Source organism: Prionailurus bengalensis, chromosome D2, assembly GCF_016509475.1.
Source record: "Prionailurus bengalensis isolate Pbe53 chromosome D2, Fcat_Pben_1.1_paternal_pri, whole genome shotgun sequence".
Classification (NCBI taxonomy): Eukaryota; Metazoa; Chordata; class Mammalia; order Carnivora; family Felidae; genus Prionailurus; species Prionailurus bengalensis.
This window is the reverse complement of record NC_057351.1, coordinates 55022426-55044695: the sequence shown is the minus strand read 5'-3', so window position 1 is coordinate 55044695 and position 22270 is coordinate 55022426. Positions and strand designations below refer to the sequence as shown.

Here is a 22270-nt window from a genome sequence, read left to right as displayed (position 1 = left end):
TAAGCATCAGTAATTTTCATGAATTTTAAAGTTCATTTTGATACAAAATGCCAATGTCGATCAAACACATAAAAAGAGATAGAAAAGACTGTGGAGTACTTCGAGGACAGCTTACCAAGAGGTAAGAGTCGGAAGCAGAGCTGGCGCTAATCAGGAAGTCAGCAGCTACAAGCTCTACCTGCAGCCACTCTCTGGGACACCAGGCAGGCTTCGACTTCTCTGCACCTCGGTTCTGTCATCTAAAGAAAACCACAACTGGATAAGCACCCTTAAGCTCTAAGATTGCTATATGAAATTGATATTACAATCTTTAAACAGGATTTGAAAAATCTTAATGAGAGCCATAAAAATTTCAGTTCCAATTACACACATGTACTAGTAACTTTCTCCCTTCTTTAGCTGACCCTATAGCTATTACCCTCTGAGAAATTCAACAGACTTCCCTCCAGATTTTCTACTTCCTTAGTGCCTCAGGGATAACTTATGTTTAAAATAAGTTTCACTTATCTAACAACAACAAAAAGATATTATGTGCTCTTTCAAGTTATCACTACTAAATGGTGTAAAAAAAAAAAGAGAGAGAGAGAGAGAAATGAGAAGGAATAACACATTTTGCTGGGGTACGAATTAAGTCCACCTACTACCTTTTTGGTTCCTGACCATCTTGGCTCTTTGTCCCTAGAACCCAGGTACATGGCAGCAAGGAAAGCCCCTGGCATAGGAGAAGGCACCCATTACTACCTGCCTCCATTAATTCCAACACTTACTGGTTTGTGTTACTCTAGACAAGTCTCAATCTCTGTCTTCGTTTCTTCATCTATAAAGTGAAAAAGAAAAATTAGCACTTCCCCTTTCACAGGGTTGTTGTAAAGATTAAATAAGAAAATATATGTAACAGTATCCTGTAAAGTGCTATATAAATTGTAGCTATCACTACTGTGATGACCATGGAATGACACATTATGAGTCAAACTGCAAAGGAATAAAAAATAGTAAAATAGTAAGATGTGATAATACATCGGTGAGATTGAAATCTGAATACTGAAGGTTCAGCAGAATAGCAAAATGGTGTACTGGAAAAATTGTCTTCTCTTACTTTTGTGATCTTAAATATATATTGTGAGTAACAGAAAACTAGATAAACTAAAGAAAATAAAGTGTAAATCACATTGAGCTTCACCCATAATGTCTATTCAAAGGTCTCAGCTTTAAATTTCAATTAATCTAGGGGCACCTGGCTGATTTAGTTGGAAGAGCATGCAACTCTTGATCTCGAAGTTGTGAGTTCAAGCCTCACATTGGGCAGAGAGATCAAATAAATAAAAACTTTAAAAATGTTTTCAATTAATCTAAGTAACAAGAAACATTACTATTTCAGAAGTCCTTTATTAAGAAACCATAGATAAAAGTTACATCACATTACATATTAAGAGACTCTTAATATTTCTCACACTTAGTAATTTCGGTTGGGTCTAAAAAACACATTCTTTAGTAGTCTCAAATATATAAATACTAAACTGATAATTCATTAGTAGGGTACCAGTCTACTGAATTTTTTTTTAATAGTGAAAAATCAGAATTTCACTATTCAGTGCTACACACCATCCTCTGACTCATATCATTTCCTCAGAGTTAATCTGCCGTGGGTGGTAGGACACTCGGGAACTGCACAAAATACGGAACGCTTCACGAATCTGCGTGTCATCCTTGCACAGGGGCCATGCTGATCTCCTCTGTATTGTTCCAACTTTAGTATAAGTGCTGCCAAAGCACACACTGGTTTCCTAAATGTTTTTACAGACTGTGTCTAACTCAGTAAATTATTAAAATTTTTACTAAAAATTTACTATATTATTTAAAGCTAAATGTAAAAACTTTTCCTTCGAAAGTAAGAAAAACTAACAAATGGCCAGAAGAAAGTTCACGACACCTGGTGGATACTCCACACCAACTGAGAAGATTCCCTGCAGACTGTCACATTCTCAACAGTGACCAGCATCATAATCACCTATGGAGTTTTCCCCATACCAGAATCTGAGGGTGAGATTCAAACATGTGAAACTTTTAAGAACACCTATAATGGTTCTTCCCCATTTGCCTAAATATCATATTATGGTCACTCTGGACCATCCATACTCAAGCCTTTCTATTATACATGTAATCAAGAGGAGACTATATCGTGGGTTTTATTATAAAAGGCAAATTGTTTCTTGTGGTAACAGTACATGTGTCCAAAAATATATAGGTAATGCTAAAAATAGATTGATAGGATTTCTAAATATCATCAATTCCATTTCAAAATACCTGTACAATTTAAAATTTTTCTTATAACATAACACATACCCCAGAGTCTGGCAACCAGTTTAAAAATAGGATTTTAAACAAGTCAACCAACCAAAACTTACTAATAAATAACAACTGTGATGGTGAGGCATTTTGCTGGGTGCTATGGAAAGAGTCAAAAACATGGTCTCTACCCTACTGCAGCTTACAGTCTAAAGGAAGAGGCAGGACATATACATGAATACATTGCTTGTTCAGAGTTGACATTTCAGCAACCTCACCGTTCCAGGACACAAAGAATAGAAAATAATTAAGTGGGATACATGGCAGCCAAAACAGAGTTCACAAATTCCATCCATTAAAGTGCATGTCCTTTCCTCATAGGCAAAACAATTAATAAAAGGGACCACCTTATTAAGAAATCCACTTAGCTTTTACTTAAGTTTAGTAACTGCTAAGTAATCAATACTGAGTATCAATATTTTTTTATATTTAATGTATGGCATGTACAATACAGCATTGGGGGGGTTTGTGTATTTTAGGTAGTTTGGGGTTTTTCACCCTCAAATTTGAAATGGGGAAAATCTATTTGTCTTCAACTATGTTCAACCTAAGTATGCGGAAGCAATCAAAGACGACACCTGGTAGCAAATTACAATATGGTTACCACCTATGGGCAAAAAAATGTATTGTGTTGTGAACACATCAGAAAACACAAAAAAAAGAATGAGGAATTATAATCTTCCAACCTACTAGCTAATGCTCTTTTCACTACAGTTCAATCTTTACCTTACCAAAAAGATTACTGATTTTAAATCTGCCATTGAAACTACTGTCCTCTCTCTACATATTACTACCTCATAAGACTTAACCAACATCTCATCAAGCCTTGAAATAATACTATTTGCATAAAGTATGCCTGGCCCTTTCAAGTAACCTGAAGAGTTTCCTGCATCAAGGTGGCAACTTAAGCCGTTTGATTTCCTTCTTCCAACTGCCCACTGAAACACAAACCAAAAAATACAAATAAGACCTACAAAATGACAAGAAACTAGAAAAAGATTCCATACACATACTGCAACGTGTTTGCTAAGATAGAGTCCAGAGAGAGGAGAGTGAATACAAATGCTAATTCACTGCCAAGCACCACTCTCAAGGAAGAATTTCACTAGGGGACATGCATTTAACTAACGTATAATAAGCATCTATTATGCCGTAAGAAAGTAAAGGACATAATTCAGCCTACTCCTTCCCTACATACCTTGGGATTCGAGGAAGTGAGGACTTGAGAGGAAGATCATGTGGTACCCTTTGGGGAGACAGAAAGCTCGGGCTGAGGTACAGGAAGGAAGAGAATGAATCCAGAGTTTTGAGCTAGGTCCAGGGGCCGAGCTGGGAGTTGCTAGCACCAGCTGTTGAGAAAGATATAAAGAGAAAATTATTTCTGAACAAAGATAAATCTTCCTCTATCCATGCCTATCTTCCTCTGTTTAACAGTTCTGTCCTTTATCGACATAAGTAAATTATCTCTAAGCTGTCAGGAAAAAATTACATTAGCTTTTCACCTCCTTTTAACTAAAAAACTGAAAAAAAAAATTGGTTCATTCTTAAAGAATTCATCTCCGGACACCTGGTTGCTTAAGTTGGGTGAGCATCCGACTCTTGATTTCGGCTCAGGTCACCATCCTGGGGTTGTGGGATCAAGCCCCATGTCGGCTCTGCACTGAGTGTGGAGCCTGCTTAAGATTCTCTTTCTCTCAAAAAAAAAAAAAAAAAAAAGGTGGGGAGGGGAGTAGGCAGAAACATCACTAGCTGAAACAGCTCAACAAAGAGAAAACAACTGAGCACTGAGAAACCCTTCCTCATTCCCCCATTCAGCAATGAAAAATAGTAACTACATGAAAGCCACTACTGCAGGAAAAAGAAGGCTTAGAGGGGAAGAATCAAGTAGTAATTGGCAATTTTAGCAAGAACTGAGATGATATACTAAAAAAAGAAAACTAAGAACATATTGTCATGAAGGAGAGAAAAAAGTAGCAGATAGCAGAGAAATAATGATTTTGAAAACAAGAAAAAAAATCTTGAGTTTTGGGTTGTTTTTTTTTAAAGACCTGAATTTTCAAAATCAAAAGTTCCTCAAAAGCCAAGCAAGATTAGTGAGAAGAGAATATAAACCTCAATGTTTACAACTTATCCTAGTCAAATTTTTTAGTTTAAAAAGAAAAAATGAAATGCTACAAAAAAAAAGGTAGAGGGAGAATTATCTAAAAAGGTATCTTATTTTTCATCAACAATGCCAACTTTAAGCAGAAATTAATATTAATCAGACATTTTAGTCACAATTCTAAATGTTAGAATATATAGAGTTCTGAGGAAAACTGATTAACCAAAGAATTAATTCTATACCTAGGAAAATGCATGAGGGAAAAGCACAATTTTAGATGTGCAAAATGATTTAGAGAATACGCTATACGTGTACTCTTTCTGGAATAAAGTTTCAAGTAAATACTTCAGAAAAATCAAATTTCAATCAGAAAAACAAGGACTAAAAGAAAGGAATAATGTGTTATAGAAGAAATATCTGTCAAGAACAAAATCTACAAAATAGAAATAAAAGTAAGTATTTTGTTAATAGTTAAGAAAAGCAAAAAAAACTAGAGGAGGGGAACATTCACAACATGACAAATAGGTAAGGAGTCCTTAAAGAAAAATTAATAGGAAACAGGAAACATGACAATAGCAACAACTTCCTAAATGCTGGAAAGCAGAAAAATTAGTAAATGACCCCGCAGACCCAAGAAAACTGAATCCCAGACAGACAGTGGCGAAAGCTAAGAACTAACCTATTTTACACTCTGAATCTTTGAAAGGCTTAGGAACTGGAAGTACAAAGTAACTATGAAATGGGAAGAAGGGAGGGGAAAGCTAAAACAAAGAGAAATTTGGAGAAAGCTGCTTGAGTTCTGGTTCGATGCCAAGATTCCCTTTCTCACTCCAGGCTAGGTAACTGCTATTTCCCCACCACAGCAGCAGTTTATTCTCTGCAAAAAGTAAACACACTCTCTTAAACAGGGGATACCAGACACAGGTGAGAGAGTGGGTACCATATCAAAAGAGGATTAAATGACCGTATATGGATGAAATATAAACCTCACCCCAGCCCCTGTTGCCCCCTTCTACGCTGACTCCTAGGCCAAAATAAAATAGTGCTACTAAAAATATGGTCCTGCCGATGGTCCATAAAACATCTGTCACTAGTCCATGACGACGTATGTATGGAAACTGAGAGTAAGCATTTAGAAACTACTGTAGCAAATTGACAGAGTTAAATTCATATCTGTTGAATCGAATAATAAACATTTTGACTTGTATTTTGTATGCCTTCGTTTTTAAAATTTCATTTCCTAGTAACAGAGTCACTATGATATACTAATGATACAATCTTTACAAAGAACAGTTTGCTATGTAATATATTCATTTATATTTATTATAAACAATTCATAGTTATGTTACATATAGTTACATACACAATAGTATATATTTTTTAATATACAAGAAAATATACACAACTGGAAAGCAAGTATAGAACTACTGATTCACTTCTAGAAAGGTATCTTAAAGGTAATAATCATGCTCATTGCAGCATCGCTTACAAAATCACAAAATCAAAAATAACAAAATGTCCACCAATAAGTAAATTATGGTATTTTCACAGGGAGCCTGGATGGCTCAGTCAGTTTAAGTGTCGAATTCTTCATTTCAGCTCAGGTCATGATATCATGGTTTGTGAGATCAAGCCCCACATCGGGCTCTGCGCTGACAGTGGGGAGCCTGCTTAGGATTCTCTCTCCTTCTCTCTCTGCCCCTCCCCTAGTTGTGTGTGTGTGCGCACTCTCTGTCTCAAAATAAATAAGCTTTTTAAAAAAAAAAGATTAAAGAAAATAGTAAAATAAATAAAGTATAGTATTTTCATTTAATGGAATATTATTCAGTTTTAAAAACAATACTGCAAACCTACATTTATTGATAGGAAGAGATCCAAGATGCATTCAATGAAAAAAAAAAACAAGAAACAAACAGTAGACATATTAGGGTTTAATCTGCTCAAAAATTAATAGGTGTATACAGAAGAGACATAGACCCATACAGACTCATAGTAAGAAGTCAGGAATACACACATAAAAATGTTTATAGTGATTACTAGTGTATCCTAAGTCACTGTTTCTTAAAATGTTGTCCTTGGATCACTACGGCCTCCACATTGGCATACCTCCTTATCACAGCATAAGCAAACAGCTTACATTTTGATGTGAGGAGAATGACCTCTTTGCATCTAGACCACAGTTATGAAACTTTATCAAAAAGTGGTACGAAGCCACGAAAATTTTGAAATTCTCAAACAAAGCAAGTGAATTCTGCCATAAACCAACTGAGTTTTTTCTGAACAAACCTGAGGCCAGCACAAAATTGTGGGATGTAGACACTAAAGGGTGGAAATCAAAACAAAATAGGTATCATTCAACACTACACTCCTCACATCAGTACACAAGTACCCAATCACACCTCTGCAGAAAAGACTGTATATCAGCCATAAAGTTGGAGGCGAACATAATGCTCAAAGAATATAAAATCATGCTATTAGAGGTCACTCATGGTATATAAATTCATGCTATTGAGAAGCAATTTTTTGCTTATTTAAGAATTTGTGAGCCATGATGTTACCTAAAAAAGTAAAAAAGTTGGCACTACCAGAGTAACAATTACGAATGCAGTTATACATTCATAAAAAGTTTTATGTATTTTACATAGAAAACAAATGGTAATCAACCAATATGCTTCCTGATCTCAATACACTGTTAAAAGAAAGACACTAAAAAAAAATAAAAACTTTTTAAAAAGAAAAAAGATAAAGAAATAGGAAAAACTGTAACGATCTAAATTCAACTATTTCTTTTTATACAGGTATCCCCTGCTTTTTGAAAGTTCACTTTTCAAAAAGTTTGCATTATGCCACTTCACTTACAAGACCTACATTAGTATGTTTTTGCTGACCAAAAGACATGGTTTTACAAAAAAAGGTAAAGAGCAGAAACAGCTTTCAGCCTTTGTTTGCAGCGAGCTCTTATATAGAGGCAGCGCACACCCCAAGCAGTGAGTGGCACCACCAAGCTCCTTCCCCAGGAACTACAAATCAACATGTCAGCATTCAACATGGCCATAGCTTTGAACTGTGTTTGTGAGCATCTGTGCTTTTATCGCAATTATTTCTGCCTCCACCAACAAGATATGCCTCAAGATATCAGAAAAGCCTAAGACTAAGGTTATTTTTTGGCTCTGAGAACACCCAAAACTTTTCCACCCAAAGGAATGGTAATTGTTTCTTCACTTTATACCATTTTCAGCCTACAAAAGGTTTCATAGGACCACTCTTGTTTCAGATAGTGAAGGAAACCTGTATACTATACAATGAAATGAACAGCAAGTATAATGTTGAACTGTTTTTATATTAGTTAAGCATATTTTTCTTTAATAAAGTGCTGGTTTTGACCTGACAAAATTTTATTCAGAATTTTCTGCTATCTTTAATAGTTTTGATGTTGGCATTATGGAGAATATGTAAAATGAAATCGGAATAACTTCCACAATTTCATCTCCTCTGGAATTAGTTCACTAAACATGAAAATTGCCTACTCCTTAAAATTACACGATTGCACCAAAAATACCACATGGGCCTGGTACCTCTTTAGATTTTAGGCCTTCCAACCTTTGCAAGCTCTTCTACAGTTTCTGGGCTCTTCAGGGTTTCCACTGCTTGAGCCACTTTAGGCAATTTATATTTTCCTTGAAAATAATAAATTTCCTACACATTGTCTAAGTATACTCGCATAAACTGCACTTTTAACAATCCATCTTACATAAATAAAAGTACAACATATGTATCGGTATCACTTAAATGTTCATTTGTAGGAAAATGATTAATTATGCAACATCCATCCACATGAAAACATTATAAACAAAAAGATGTACGTACTGAATTGATTTCATTGTGAATTTTTTTGTTTGTTTTTAAAAAAGGAAGTTGCAGATGACGGCATATAACACATTTTTAAATTAGGAGGAAAGATCCCCATTTTCATGTCAGGAGAAAAGATAGTATGAGGGTATGTTTGCATAAGCATAGACAAATCTATAGAAAGATACGTCCTAAACTACTGACAACATATTAATTTCTTTTAGGGAATGACAGCATGGCATAACAGAAGACAAACGTACCCAAACAGCAGGGAGAGAATCATCAGCTTTCGTAAGTACTCCAGAGTGAACCAAGAGGGCAATGTTACTACCACCAAGGCTTTACTGCGGCCTGCATCTATTCCTGCCCTTGAATTCTAGGAAATCTGTATCCTTAAGATAAATTCCTCCTTTTCAGATTACCCTAACTTAAACTAGCTTAAGCTAGTTTTATTACTTGTAACTAAAGACTCTTAAGGCATTAAGTTGATAGATCAATGCTGACTGCATTTAATTCACAGAAAGGTAGGTTTTGTGATGATCCTTTAAAGAGGAAAGGACTTAAACTTGCAAGAAAGGAGCAAAGGCTATCCAGACCAGAAAAATGGAGTAACACTGAAGAAAGGCATTTTTCTCTCATGGCACTGCAGGATTGAGATCACAGAGAAAATGTATAATAGGGAGGTTAAGTGAGAACAGACTACAGAGGACAGATTTGAACTTGAAATGAAAGGTAACCAGGAGCCATGGCTAGCCCATGAGCAGAGAGAAGTTATAAAGGCACTATTTTAGAAATATTATTAGAATGCTACTAGAAAGCAAGATATATTGGAGACAGTAAAAATAGAAGTTGGAAAATCAGAGAACTAAGTGACAATCCACATAAAGAGTAAGGAACCACAGAACTGGCAGTGTTCGCATATTAAGAAACACACAGAAAAATTTTAAAAAGATGATTCCCAAAGTAAAACACCAAGGATAAAGAACATTTGAATAGAATAAATCAAAAAGCGTCATTCTTAGAGTTTCGTTTGCTGTCTACAACAGACTAAAAAGCAAAGACATTTTACAGTCTTTACCTTTATTGAAATGGTATAAAAAGGAAGAATCTATATGCTCTTTATTACATTCCAGTTGCTTAAACAGTAAACAAAGAACTAAAAAATTCTGATTTTAGCTTTGCCCCATTTGTAACTTAGCATGTAGCTCTGTAACCTAACTTGTCACATTACACAGATAGAAAGACTAATATAATTAGTCATTATTTTGTATAACAATTTCATTCCTTGAATCACCAAATTTTTTCTACAGAGATAACTGAATTCAAAACAGTCATATGAATATATAACTAGAGGTAAAACAAAAGCAGCATGCATCAGTAGAGCTTACTGAAAAAATGTAAAGTTCTGTCTAAAAGGGATCTAGAAGAGAACACAAAAAACCCTAAAACATATTTTCAAAGCAAAACCATATAACGCCTTCAAAACAATAATCTTTTCATGACTTGAAACATACACTCTGGGCTGAGTTTTTTTTATAGCTGTTTTTTAAGTTTTTAAAAAGTTCACCTACAGGGCTAATAATACCTATCATATTTTATTTATTTTTATTTTTATTTTTTTAACGTTTATTTATTTTTGAGACAGAGAGAGACAGAGCATGAACGGGGGGAGGGTCAGAGAGAGAGGGAGACACAGAATCTGAAACAGGCTCCAGGTTCTGAGTGGTCAGCACAGAGCCTGACGCGGGGTTTTGAACTCACGGACCGCGAGATCATGACCTGAGCCGAAGTCGGACGCTTAACCGACTGAGCCACCCAGGCGCCCCTAATACCTATCATATTTTAAACAAGTGAAAGAATAAATTTTGTAGAATATATATATATATATATATACACACACACACACACACATATATACAATACATATATATGTGTATGTGTATCTATTTTGTATATATATATGTATATATGTATATATACACATACATATTGTATACATATGCACACATAATAAAAGCCAGCTCCCTCCAAATCTTTGTGGCCTAATAAACAACTTAAACAGAAAAGAAAAATAAAGAGTTAAATATGCAGATGTAAGGAAGTACAGATTCAGAAATGTTCAAAATGCGAGAATACATGTGAGCCATGTACCACTCAGGTAGGCTAGTGACACTGATACAATTATGAAGGAGTACAAAATGGAAAAATTAAAATACAGAAGCAGTTCAGGTTCATCTTTTTTTTTTTAAAGCTTATTTATTTATTTTGAGAGAGAGAGGCAGAGAGCTGTCATGCTCTCTCTGTGCATGAGCAGGGGAGGGGCAGAGCATGAGCAGGGGAGGGGCAGAAAGTGGGGGGAGAAAGAATCCCAAGCAGGCTCTGTACTGTCCGCGCAGAGTCCTACACCGGGCTCGATTCCACAAACCTCGAGTTTATGACCTGAGCGGAAATCAAGAGTGGACACTTAACCGACTGAGCCACCAAACACCCCTTAATCTTATTTCTTATTACTGAGATGATGACTGCTCATTATCCATAAGGTACAGTGCCCAATATCTAAGATGCTATCCACTACCTACACATACACTTTTATTTATCTTTGTTCATCCTGCTTCCTCTCACCAGGCTTGTCATCCCCTTCTATCTTCATTCCATACCAGTCAAACTTCCTGTCTAATTCTACCTCCTATAGGCACACGAAACCTTCTGCAATATACATTAATCTCTCCCTTCTCTGCATATCCATTTAAAGTACAGCCATTGTTCACCACTTCATTACACTGCTTTATAGTTACATCATTTCATTTTTTTAAGTTTTACCTCCCTTAAAGAGAAGTTCTATTTTATATTTTTCATTTATGCCTCACGAAAGTCAAGATGATTGGTACACCGGGTCCTAACACACTCCCGACTCATTCTTTTATTTGCAACCCAAATATCTGACTTCCTGTGATTTCAGATTAAATGACTTTAGAGCAAATAGCAAACGTTACAGATCACGTAAACTTTTTTTGCTGCAATAGAATTTGATTTAAAACACACACACAAGCTCACGCGCACGTGCACGTTCTCTCTCACATGGTCAGAAATCACATTTTCAATATGTAGGAATTGGGACAAAAATCAAAGTAATCTATCCAAAGTGAAATAAAGACCACCAAATTTAGTATGGGAAGGAGAAAGGTTATTTCATCTCTCGTGCCTTTCTTCTTTGTCATTTTGTTGTGGCAGTAACTCAGAATAGGCAGAGTTTACTTAAGATTTTGGAACACATGGTTGGGGGGGGAATCAAGATTTATGGCTATTCGATTGGGAGAACATGTATCAACATGTAATCCATTTCCCCTCTGCTTCTCAAAACAATATAAACTATTTCATTTTTCTCTGGCTCTATAAAGCACCTGCCTCAAGGACAGAAACAAACTCCACTTCCCAGGATGCCCCACCACAGTAACATGGCACCGCAATCCATCCAGTTACTCATCCCAGAAATGAAGGAATCATTCTGCGCCTTCTTTCTCTTACTCCCACACTAATCCATAAGCAAGTCCTGTCAATTCTATCTCCAAAATACATCTTGAATTCTCTCCACCTCCACCACCATCTTCTCAGTCCACTGCCATCTATAACTTGGATTAAAATAACCTAACTGGCATTCATGCTTCTCTCTTGCCCACCACCTTCCTGTGAATCCATTCTCCACACAGGAGCAAACGTGATCTTAATATAAAATAGATCACAACGCTCCCTGCTTTAAAATCTACAGTGGCTTCCCAAAGCACTTAAAACAAAATTTAATCTCTGCCAAGACTTACAAGGAGCAGTGACATCTGGTCCTGGACCTCTCTCCTAAACTTCACCTCATACCAATTTCCTCATCTGTAAATGCACTCCAGCAAGCTACCACAGATAGCCTCTCAGTTCCTCAAATACTCCTTTCCTATCTCAGACCTTTGCACCTGCTGTTCCCTGCTTGAATTGAATTGGTCTTTCTCCTAGTTTTCAAATGCCTAGATCTTTCTCATCTTTTAGGTCTCAGCTCATATGTCATCACCTCAGAAGGGTCTCCCCAACATATAAAGCACTGCTTCTCAACCAGAAAAATATTACTCTCTAAGCTCCTTGTATTTCTTTTTTATAACACTTTTTTTTCCTCTGGCAATATTTTATATATTTGACAATTTATTTTCTATCTGTCGTTACCACTGAAATAAAAACTGCATAAGTATAAGGAACACATCTGTCATGTTTTTTGCTATACCACCAGCATCTGGCATAGTGTTGGGCATGTAGCTAGCACCAAATCTGTGCCAATCTTTGTTCTAAGTATTGAGAATACAGCAATGAATAAAACAGACAAAAATCCCTCCCCTCATGGACATAACACTCTACTAGCTATTTAGATAATAAACAAGATAAGTAAATTCCTATTACATATGACATGTGTAACATATTCAAAGGTGATAAATACCTATGGTGAAAAATAGGCAGAATCAGAGTTGCAATTTTAAATATGAAGTCAGGTAGCCCTCATTTGAAAAAGTCTTATTTAAGCCAAGATCTTAAAACGTTGAGGCAGAAAGCATTCCAAGAAAAGAAATAATGAGTGCTAACACCCTGAGTATGGAGCGTCCCTAGCATGTTCAGAGAAGAGCAAGGTCGGTAGGCCTAGAACAAGAAAACAGCACAGGGAAGAAAGCAGTAGGAGATGAGGTCAAAGAAGTAATGAGGGAACTGACACAAGGCCTGAGGGATACTACAAGGACTTTGGTTTTACTATAAACAAGATGAGAAGCTACTGGAACATTTGGGGTAAAGAAGTAACATAAGCTGAATTATTTTTTAGAGATCACTTTGGCTACAATGTTAAGAACAAAGTATTTGGGAAGGAAGTAAGAGTAAAAGCAAGAAGACCACTTTGGAGATAATTACACTACAACATCCAGGTCAGAGATGATGGTGGCTTGGTGGAGAGAATGTGATATGGTTAGGCCGTGGATATGCTGTGAAGACAGAGCCAAAGGATATGCTGACAGACTCCACTTGGTCTGTGAGAAAGAGACATGCCAAGGATAACTCCCAAAGTTCCAACTTCAGCAAATGAAGAAATGAACTGCTATTTATTAATACAGAAAAGACAGAGTGGGAACAATAAGTATAGAATATATATCAAGAGTTCAGTTTTAGTGGAATTTCAGGTATCTAGCTGACAGCCAAGTGGAAATGTGGATGTGTAGCTGAATGCAGAATATAGAGGTCTGGATGTAAGATAAAATTTTGGGAATCACTGGTGTGTGTATGTATTCATGTATATAGAATTGAATGAAATCACCAAGGGGTAAGTACACAAAGAGAGAAGTCCAAGGCCTGAGCCTCAAGATGCTACAACATTTAGAGGAAAAAGAGGAGAAAGAACCAGCTGGTAAGGATGAAAGGAATGACCAATGAGGTAAGTAAAGAGAGTGGTGTTCTGAAAGCAGTGAACAATGTGTTTCCAGGATCAGGTATTGATCAATTCTCTCAAGTAAGATGAGGACTGAGAATTGACCACTGGACTTAATGTCAAGACCATTGGTGACACTGATTAGAATGGTTTCAGTGGGGTTATATAGAAGGGATGACTAGCATGGATTTAGGAGAAAATGGGAGGAAAAAAAGGGAGATATAGATGCAGTACAGATAACTTTTTTTTTTAATGGTTATTTATTTTGACAGAGAGAGAGTGTGCTCAATCAGGGGAGGGGCAGAAAGGGAGGGAGAATTCCCCAGCAGGCTCCACATCACCAGCAGAGACATGTTAACAATAATTCATGGGTTTAATCTCACAAACTGTGAAATTATGACTCGAGCTGAAATCAAGTCAGACGCCCAAACAGCTGAGCCCCCCAGGTGCCCCCTTTTAAGGAGTTTTACTATAAAAGGCCAAGAGACAAAGGAATTGAAATGGAGTTATTTTTTGTTTGTTTTTTTAAACTGGGAGAAATTACAGTATGATTACGTGCTTATGAAAACGATATAACAGAAAGATAAAAAGTGATGATGAAGGAAAAAAAAGTGAACAAGTAGGAGAGGTAAACTTAGAAAATAATAAAGATAACTGATCCATAGTTACTAGAGAGGAGGATAGTGGGAAGATGCGATTATGAGAAGCTGTGGCATAAAATGTCTCATTAAATCTATGACAGGTGGTCCACACCAACACCCTGTGCACCAAATGTGGCCTGCTGCTTTTTGTAAATTAAGTTTCATTAGAACATAGCTACACTTGTTCATTTACATATGGTCTATGGCTGCTATCGTGTTCCAACAGCAGCTGATAGGTGTAGAGATCATACTGCCAACGAAGCCTAAAATATATACTACCTGGCCATTTACGGCAAAAGTTTGCCAACCCTGGTATACAGGAATGTTCCAAATGTTAATTCTCTTGAGTTGAATATCAGCTAACTGGTTATCGAAAAAAGGTGAAGTTAACAACAGCATTTAATGAAAGAATGACACATTAACCTATACGTCATTCCTAGTATCTGGAGCTCAAAACAATTGTTATGTGAGCAATCAAACATTAATTTAATTCCTTATCTCTTTCAGAATGCTTTTACATCTATTGCAACGTTAGTTTTGAACTGGCTGTTTCTCTAGAGGAAGGGTATGGTTATGCCACTGTTACTATGGGATCTCTCAAAAAGGGGCAGGTAAGAAGAAAGAAACCAATTTTATATATATGTGTATAATATGTATAAAACAGAACAACACCGCAAATTAATGATTGTTTTTAAAAAATTTCCAAGGCAGGGGTGCCTGCATTGCTCAGTCGGTTAAACTTCCAACTTTGGCTCAGGTCATGATCTCACGGTTTGTGGGTTTGAGCCCCGCATAGGGCTCTGTGCTGACAGCTCAGAGCCTGGAGCCTGCTTCAGATTCTGTCTCTCCCTCTCTCTCTGCCCCTCCCACGCTCACTCTTTCTATCTCAAAAATGAATGTTAAAAAAAATTTTTTTTAAATAAAAATAAAAAATTTCCAAGGCAGAAAATATAACAAGATGTTTTCCACAACAAGTAAATTTACATCACTTGATTACACTTATTTTGCACCTTAGCATCACAAAAATGGCACCAAAGAAATATAAACATTTTATTCAAAGCAATCTCCACCTTAACAGAAAATAAAATTTGTTTGGCTTTCCAAATGCCTCATACATGGATTTACCTAAAATAGTCAACCTTATTATCACTACCTCTCATTTCCCCAAAATACAAACCGTTACAGTCAAACCAATCTCCTCCCTATCTTGGATCAGTCCTTAGTCATTTTCAACTCCATCCTTTCCTCAATTATTCTGTGCCTATCAAAATGACTCATAAGTTAAAACCTATTTGCACTCATACCTCCTTGAAGAAACCTTCTAGCCCTCACTAATTTCCTATCAGAACTCAGATTTAATATCCAGACTACATGAATGTATATGCATTTACCTGTTGTTTGTGTCATTTCATACACATTAATCTGGATTCCTTAACTAAACTGTAAACACTTTGAAGGCAAACAATTCCTTTTATTCTTTCATATTACTAAAATGCTGAGCACAGCACTGATTATTCTCAACACACTCTTGTTGACCTGTGTAACCTAAGTATATAAAAATGTGCTACATTAAAGGAAGTCCATCATCCTCAGCAAGTAGGTACAATCCTTGACTATCCAGGCAGCTGCACATACTTGTACATAGTAGACACTCAACAAATGTTTGTAGGCTGAATGAAGGACTAAATGTATACATGAATGATGAATGAATAATGGGCATTCTTCATAATATGTATGGAGGAAAAAAAGGGCAAATTGTAGATGGACGTGGTCAACTTGAAGCTATAGACCTTAAATTCATAAGGGCCAAATATTCATCAGAACATTTTCTGCTGCAATCCAATTCAAACTAATTTATATATAAAATTTTGGCTCATGGGACTGGAAAGGACCAGGGTAGCTGACAGAATCAAAAGAAAACCATAGATATCTCATACCACAGTCCCTGGAACTGCAACTGGCATGCTACCTCAACCTATCTCCCATTTATTTATGGTTTCACTTTCTCCTACTACAGATGGGGTTCTTATACACGTGGGAAAGAATGCACTAACACCCTACTACTAACACCCAGATTAATAAGAGTTAATCTGAATTAATTAATAAGAATCCTACTAACACCCAGATTAATAACTTCAGAAAAAAGGGAGCATCTTTCTCCTAGCATTCATACATCAATGTCACAGGATTCTAATTGGCTCTGCTGGATCAATACGCAATCACTGTTGCAATAGGGATGACTAGGTTTGGGTTACAAGAGTATACGACTGACAGGCAGCCTATCAACCACACATGATAGGCGAAGAGATGATTCCCCAAATGAAGACATACGGAGTTGAGCAAATTAGCATACAGCTGACCCTAGAACAGCACAGCTTTGAACTGCACAGGTCCACTCATGCACAGATTTTTTTCAATACAGTACTACAAATATATATTTCTCTTCCTTATGATTTTCTTAATAACACTCTCTGTTCTCTAGCCTACTTTATCCTCATTTATTTTAAGAACACAGCCTCTAATACATATACAAAGTATGTGTTATTCAACTGTTCATGCTATCAGTAAGGCTTCCAATCAACAGAAGGCTTATAGCAGTTAAATTTTAGGGGAGTCAAAAGAATACACACAGATTTCCAACTGCATGGAATTGGAAATCTACCTACCCCCACATTGTTCAAGGCCAACAAAAACATATATATGTCTAATTTTTTTCTACCAGCTATAACCTCTAACAACCCAATTTTAATTAGGAATTGGTGACGATTTTACCACATTTTGCACTTACTAGACTTTCCACAAAGCCAATATTTGTTTTTGGCTATTACCACTTCTTAAAATAAGACCCATGTGAGACCTACTTAATTATCCTAAGCTTCAAGTCATGCAACTTAATTCTGATACCTATTTCATGCAGTCATACCGATCACGATTTTAAAATTTAGTCAGGGACACATGGATGGCTCAGTCAGTTAAACGCCTGACTCTTGGTTTTGGCTCAGGTCATGATCTCATGGTTCATGGGTTCGAGTCCCATATCAGGCTCCTTGCAAAGGTGCAGAGTCTGCTTGGGATTCTCTCTCTCTCCCTCTCTGTCTGCCCCCTTCCCTGTTTGCATGCTCTCTCTCTCACGTGCTCTCTCAAAATAAGTAAACTTAAAAAAATAAAAAGTAAATTTAAAATTTAGTCAGACTCTGCTCACAATTTTTCAAGATGGAATAATCCAAATCATTTTGGTAAGTCATCATACAGCAGCCTCTTGTTTACTTCGTTACATTTGAAGTTTTCACTCTTCATTGTGTAACTTCTTCTGAGAATTTTGGATCAAACACAGTAAAGAAAATTCTTAGCACTCAGCATTTACTTTATTCAGAAAATACAGTACCCATGCAAACCTAATTCAGTTAGAGGTCAAACAATTGTTATGTAGGAAGAAATTACACATATAAATGAACATAAATAATAACCTGGTATCTAAGCTTTGTTGCTTTGTACTCACTGTAGTTGTTAGATATTAACTTCTAATAAAATAAAACATTCCTGCCTTTGTGAAAAATGACCCTGAAAAGAAAACCATCTGCTAGTAAAACTCATGGCAAAACATGGTTATGATAAGTAAAGTAATAATTTCAGTTGGTATAGTCCTCTTCCACTTTTTTAGCAGTTATATACATAATCTTATTTTTTTTAATGTTTATTTATTTTTGAGAGAGGGAGAGAGAGAGAGAGAGAGAGTGAGCTGGGGATGGGCAGAGAGAGATCTAAAGCAGGCTCCAGGCTCTGAGCTGTCAGCACAGAGCCTGACATGGGGCTCAAACTCGTGAACCGTGAGATCATGACCTGAGCTGAAGTCGGGCACTCTACCAACTAAGCCACCCGGGTGTCCCGTACATAATCTTATTTCTAATTTAGAGTTATATTTATGGGTATACTTATTGCATTTGGTGAGGGGAATTATAATACTGTGGTATCCCAGTACCTACCCAAAACAAACAGCAAGAAAAACTGTGCTTCCACGGTAGATAAACTGTATTTTTGTACAAGGGTACAATATTTTCCACTGAGTTTGCAAAGCTTTCCTTACAATACCATGGATTCGATGGCAGATTTTCCCCCTTCTTTTTGTTCACACCAGGATATTCAGATGATTGCCTGAAGTCATAACTCCACAGTGATTCCCAAATATCTTTCCTGATTCATAATGTAGATGCCGTTAATCATGATATAAATATCGGGGGTTTTTTTTAGGAGCATTACTTTATACTTACCAGAGCAAAACACAAACACTCTTCTGGTCATTTATACAACTTCAAAACATCTTCCTACCATATATGTCTCCATCGTTCATTACCCAGAAGCCCTTAATGTTGTCTTTATGTTTAGAAAAATACAGCTTAAATTATCTTTAGATTTCTAATGAAATGTTAAATAACAAACTAGGAAACCAAAACTACCTTTTCTGCCAACATTAAAAGGAAACCTGTATTTTTTATTTAAGCCAAACATAAAACTATAACTTATGAAAACTCATAACTCTTATTTTTTTGTCCCATATCAAAACATATTAACTTACTGCTTAATAGACTACATACTGTAATACTTCAATCTTTACCATACCTCCTTCTTCAAGGAACAAAAGGCACGCAATTTAATGCTTGGACAAAGCCACAATCAGGAACAGTGGTCAAAAGAAGAGATGATATCTGGAAATGAAGACCAAGAGTTTAAAACTGACTGCATAAACTGTTAGTAAAATGTTTTTTATACTCGTGATTCAATTATGCTTCATATTCAACTTATGTGTTTAAATTTGAAAGGAACAAAAAAACCTCTCTGCCCTTAGGCAAATAACCCATCATTGCTACTCCATGATAACATCATAAATTTATAAAAATCAGAAAACCCAAAGCTTAGAAGGGAGCTCAGACTCCATCCAATTCATTTATTACAAGATCAGGAAAATGAATCTTGCCCAATATCACAATCTTAGAACAATCTAGATCTGATTCCACCCCAGATATCCTACTACCAAAATACTACCTCTTAATACTCATTGTGCTAGTATCCCATGTATATTGCTGACCATGTAAAGTCAATACCCCATGTAGAACTGAAACATTCATAGCCTCTACACACCTGGGATCAGATAATTAATAAAAACTTCAACTTTATTACAATTCTTTTCTTCTGCTTATATAGTGCTTTATCACAAAACTTTTAGTAGAGTACCCAAAGGAACTGAGCAAAAAAACCCTCAAGTCTTTTATCATCAAAAAAAAAGTTGTATTAAGTGATCTAAAGCAAACATTGCTTTAGTAAGAACAATTCCAAACAGAAAAGTAAAGAATAAAAGTACATTAAATGACATGTTTAAAGTATGTTTTAAAGTCAAATTGTGTATTTATGCTAAAATATATCCTCTGGAATGCTTCAAGATATAAAAACTTGGGACCGCAACATACTATTACCAGAGAATAGGATAGGATTTTAAGTGTGATGATAAAAAAATCTCAACCATTTAAAAGCTCATACATTATCAATGCACATAGTAGGTATTCATCATGGTTGTTGATCCTTTTACCCTTCCATAAAACCATATCTAAAACGTTTTGAATTGGTATTTATACTTACTTTCACTGCAAAAAATAAAGAAAAATTTGGATGTGCAATATAGGTTAGATACTTTTATTTTATCCCTCCGTTCCCTTTTGTTAACAATTTTCTAAACCTGGGGATCATCTTATTTATGAGGATTTTAACAAAAATAACGGGGTCTACTACGCTTACCATACTCATGAAATGCTAACGCCTGAAAAATGTTAATACAATGCAATGCCTTTCTTCTTGAATATCAGAAACATATAGTTTTGCTGAAAGATAATCCATTTCTACGGATTTGCAGTTAAAAGAGGTCAGGGTATTCCATTGCATCGATTTAAGTGGTTTCTATCTGTTCAACCTGAGGATACTAATTTTAGAGTACACTCAAATCCGATCCCTTGCTGCATAAAAAAGAAAAAAGGAAAAAAAAACAAACAAACAGTAAACTAGGCCTAACACACAGACGCTCTAGTTAATGAAATTCCTACCCTGATGTACAGTTTGGCGTCTTGTTTCACCATTGCTACAGCCACACAAAGTTCAAGCATTCTTACGAATTCCTTAAATATTGACTTATTTTATTTTTCTGGTGTTTTTTTAGACTTTTGATATCCAAACATACTAAACGAATGTTTTCACTAAAATAGATCACAAACACTAAACGCCCCAAATTTAAACCTAAAAAGAAAACTGAGCCTAAACTTTTGTATTCTGAACCTTAAAGCTACCACATCTGTTTTGTTGCTCTTCCTAAGTTACAACATTTTACCTCATATACATTCACCCTACATATATTCCATTACCATATCCATCTAGGAAGAGACTGTCTACTTGACAATGAGGACACCATGTTAAGAATAGACTCAAAATGGACCCTACAAGTGAGAAAGCCAGTTACAAAGAAATCCATCTGCCACTGGGTGTGGTTGGGGTCTGCAAGGAAGGGCGCCTGTGGCCAACTCTGGAGGAGAGAGCGCGCGCCAGAGAGCTGTGCGTATCTGCAAGAAAAGACCTCCAATGACCACAAACTGGACCCACAATGGGGACGCCGTCGAGTCGGGCTGCCGTGGGCCTGCGAATCTACAGCTCGAGGGGTGCGGCCGCAGGACTGCCCATGCTGTCTCCACCAGCCCCGGAACGCGCCGAGTGGGTGCTTCGAGCGCCGCGCGCCCCGCTCCGTCCCAAACACCGCGCCCGATCCGCCCCTTCCTCCGGGGTTCGGCTCCCCTCGGGCGCGCGGAGGCACACTGTCGCCGCGCTCCCGCTCCAGCTCCTAAGCTGTGGGAGAGTGTGGAGTTCAAAGAGTCCGAACGTAGTGCAAACCCAGCTAAGAAACAGAAGGCTAGCTCTAGCAGCCTGCAGGAGCGCCGGGTAAAAGAGCCCACTTCTCTAGAAAAACTTTGCGGCAAGTTAGGCGGAAGCGCTGAATAGCCGGGACTATTTAGCAGGCGCTTCCTATCACGAGAGGCGGATCCCTGAGCCGGTTCAGGGGACCCTGACACCCCCACAAACTCGCACTTTGCCCCCTGGCCGGCCATCTAGAAGTCCCGGCATCCTAACAAGTCTGAGCGGCCCCGTTCATAGGGAATACCTGTCGTGGTCCCCATTGCCTGCGAGTCCCCGATGGCGGCCATTACGCTTCCATCCGGGTATTGCCGAAAAGCCGATCGCGGCGCTACCGGTAGCGCACGCTGCGGCGGAGGGATCCGCCGGGCAGTACCTGAAGCGAGCGGAAGAGGACGGAGGCCGGCAGGGTTCGCGCCTTAGCCTGGCGAGACTAGGCCATTGAGCTGGACTTGCCGCTGACCTCTCAAATTAGCGCGCTTCCCCGATGCCTGCCACGCCAGTGACTCACCCTCCCCCTGTGTTCTCCAGCAGCTGCAGAGATCCTACTGCCCATGTTGGGGTAGACAAACCTCTACTCTATGCTCTTCAGAGTAGACACCAGAAGCAGGAACTGTGGTCTTGGCAAGCCCTTACTAACTGGGAATGGTCTCAACCCTGAGATTTTAATCATTTCCGGCTTTGCAAATGGCGTCTCCTCCTCGTTGCTTTTGACTCCCAGGTTTTAGCAGCCATTGCAGCCCACATCAATGAAGGAAGCTGCCCAAGACCCTCAGGAAGACATACTGAACTCCAAACGTGCACATATATAATAATTGATCTGAAAACTGTCGTTACAACAAGGGAGATTTCATTCCCGTCAAAGGAATCCTTCCACAACATCACACAACTGAGCTGGACAAAGAGGCCAATTAATATTATGATTGGGTTTTTCCCAAAGGCCGG

General features: G+C 37.4%; 1 protein-coding gene and 1 non-coding gene across 5 annotated transcripts in view; both read right to left on the bottom strand.

Moving 5' to 3' along the window:
* ZNF518A (zinc finger protein 518A) overlaps positions 1 to 21900 on the bottom strand; it is a 28522-nt gene extending 6622 nt beyond the window's left edge. The window contains exons 1-5 of one of the 4 annotated variants that reach the window (XM_043597107.1): positions 21573 to 21900; positions 18998 to 19083; positions 3545 to 3695; positions 768 to 817; positions 116 to 239 (exon numbers count right to left, since the gene is read on the bottom strand). The gene's annotated coding sequence lies outside the window, so the exon portion shown is untranslated. Of the gene's footprint in view, positions 1 to 115; positions 240 to 767; positions 818 to 3544; positions 3696 to 17582; positions 18126 to 18997; positions 19084 to 21019; positions 21416 to 21572 lie in introns of those variants that run through there. The other 3 variants (XM_043597108.1, XM_043597109.1, XM_043597110.1) reach the window with 3 other exon arrangements.
* LOC122493574 lies at positions 1671 to 1773 on the bottom strand. The gene has a single exon (XR_006299935.1). It is a non-coding gene; the product is annotated as a U6 spliceosomal RNA (small nuclear RNA).
* Positions 21901 to 22270: the final 370 nt, after the last annotated feature.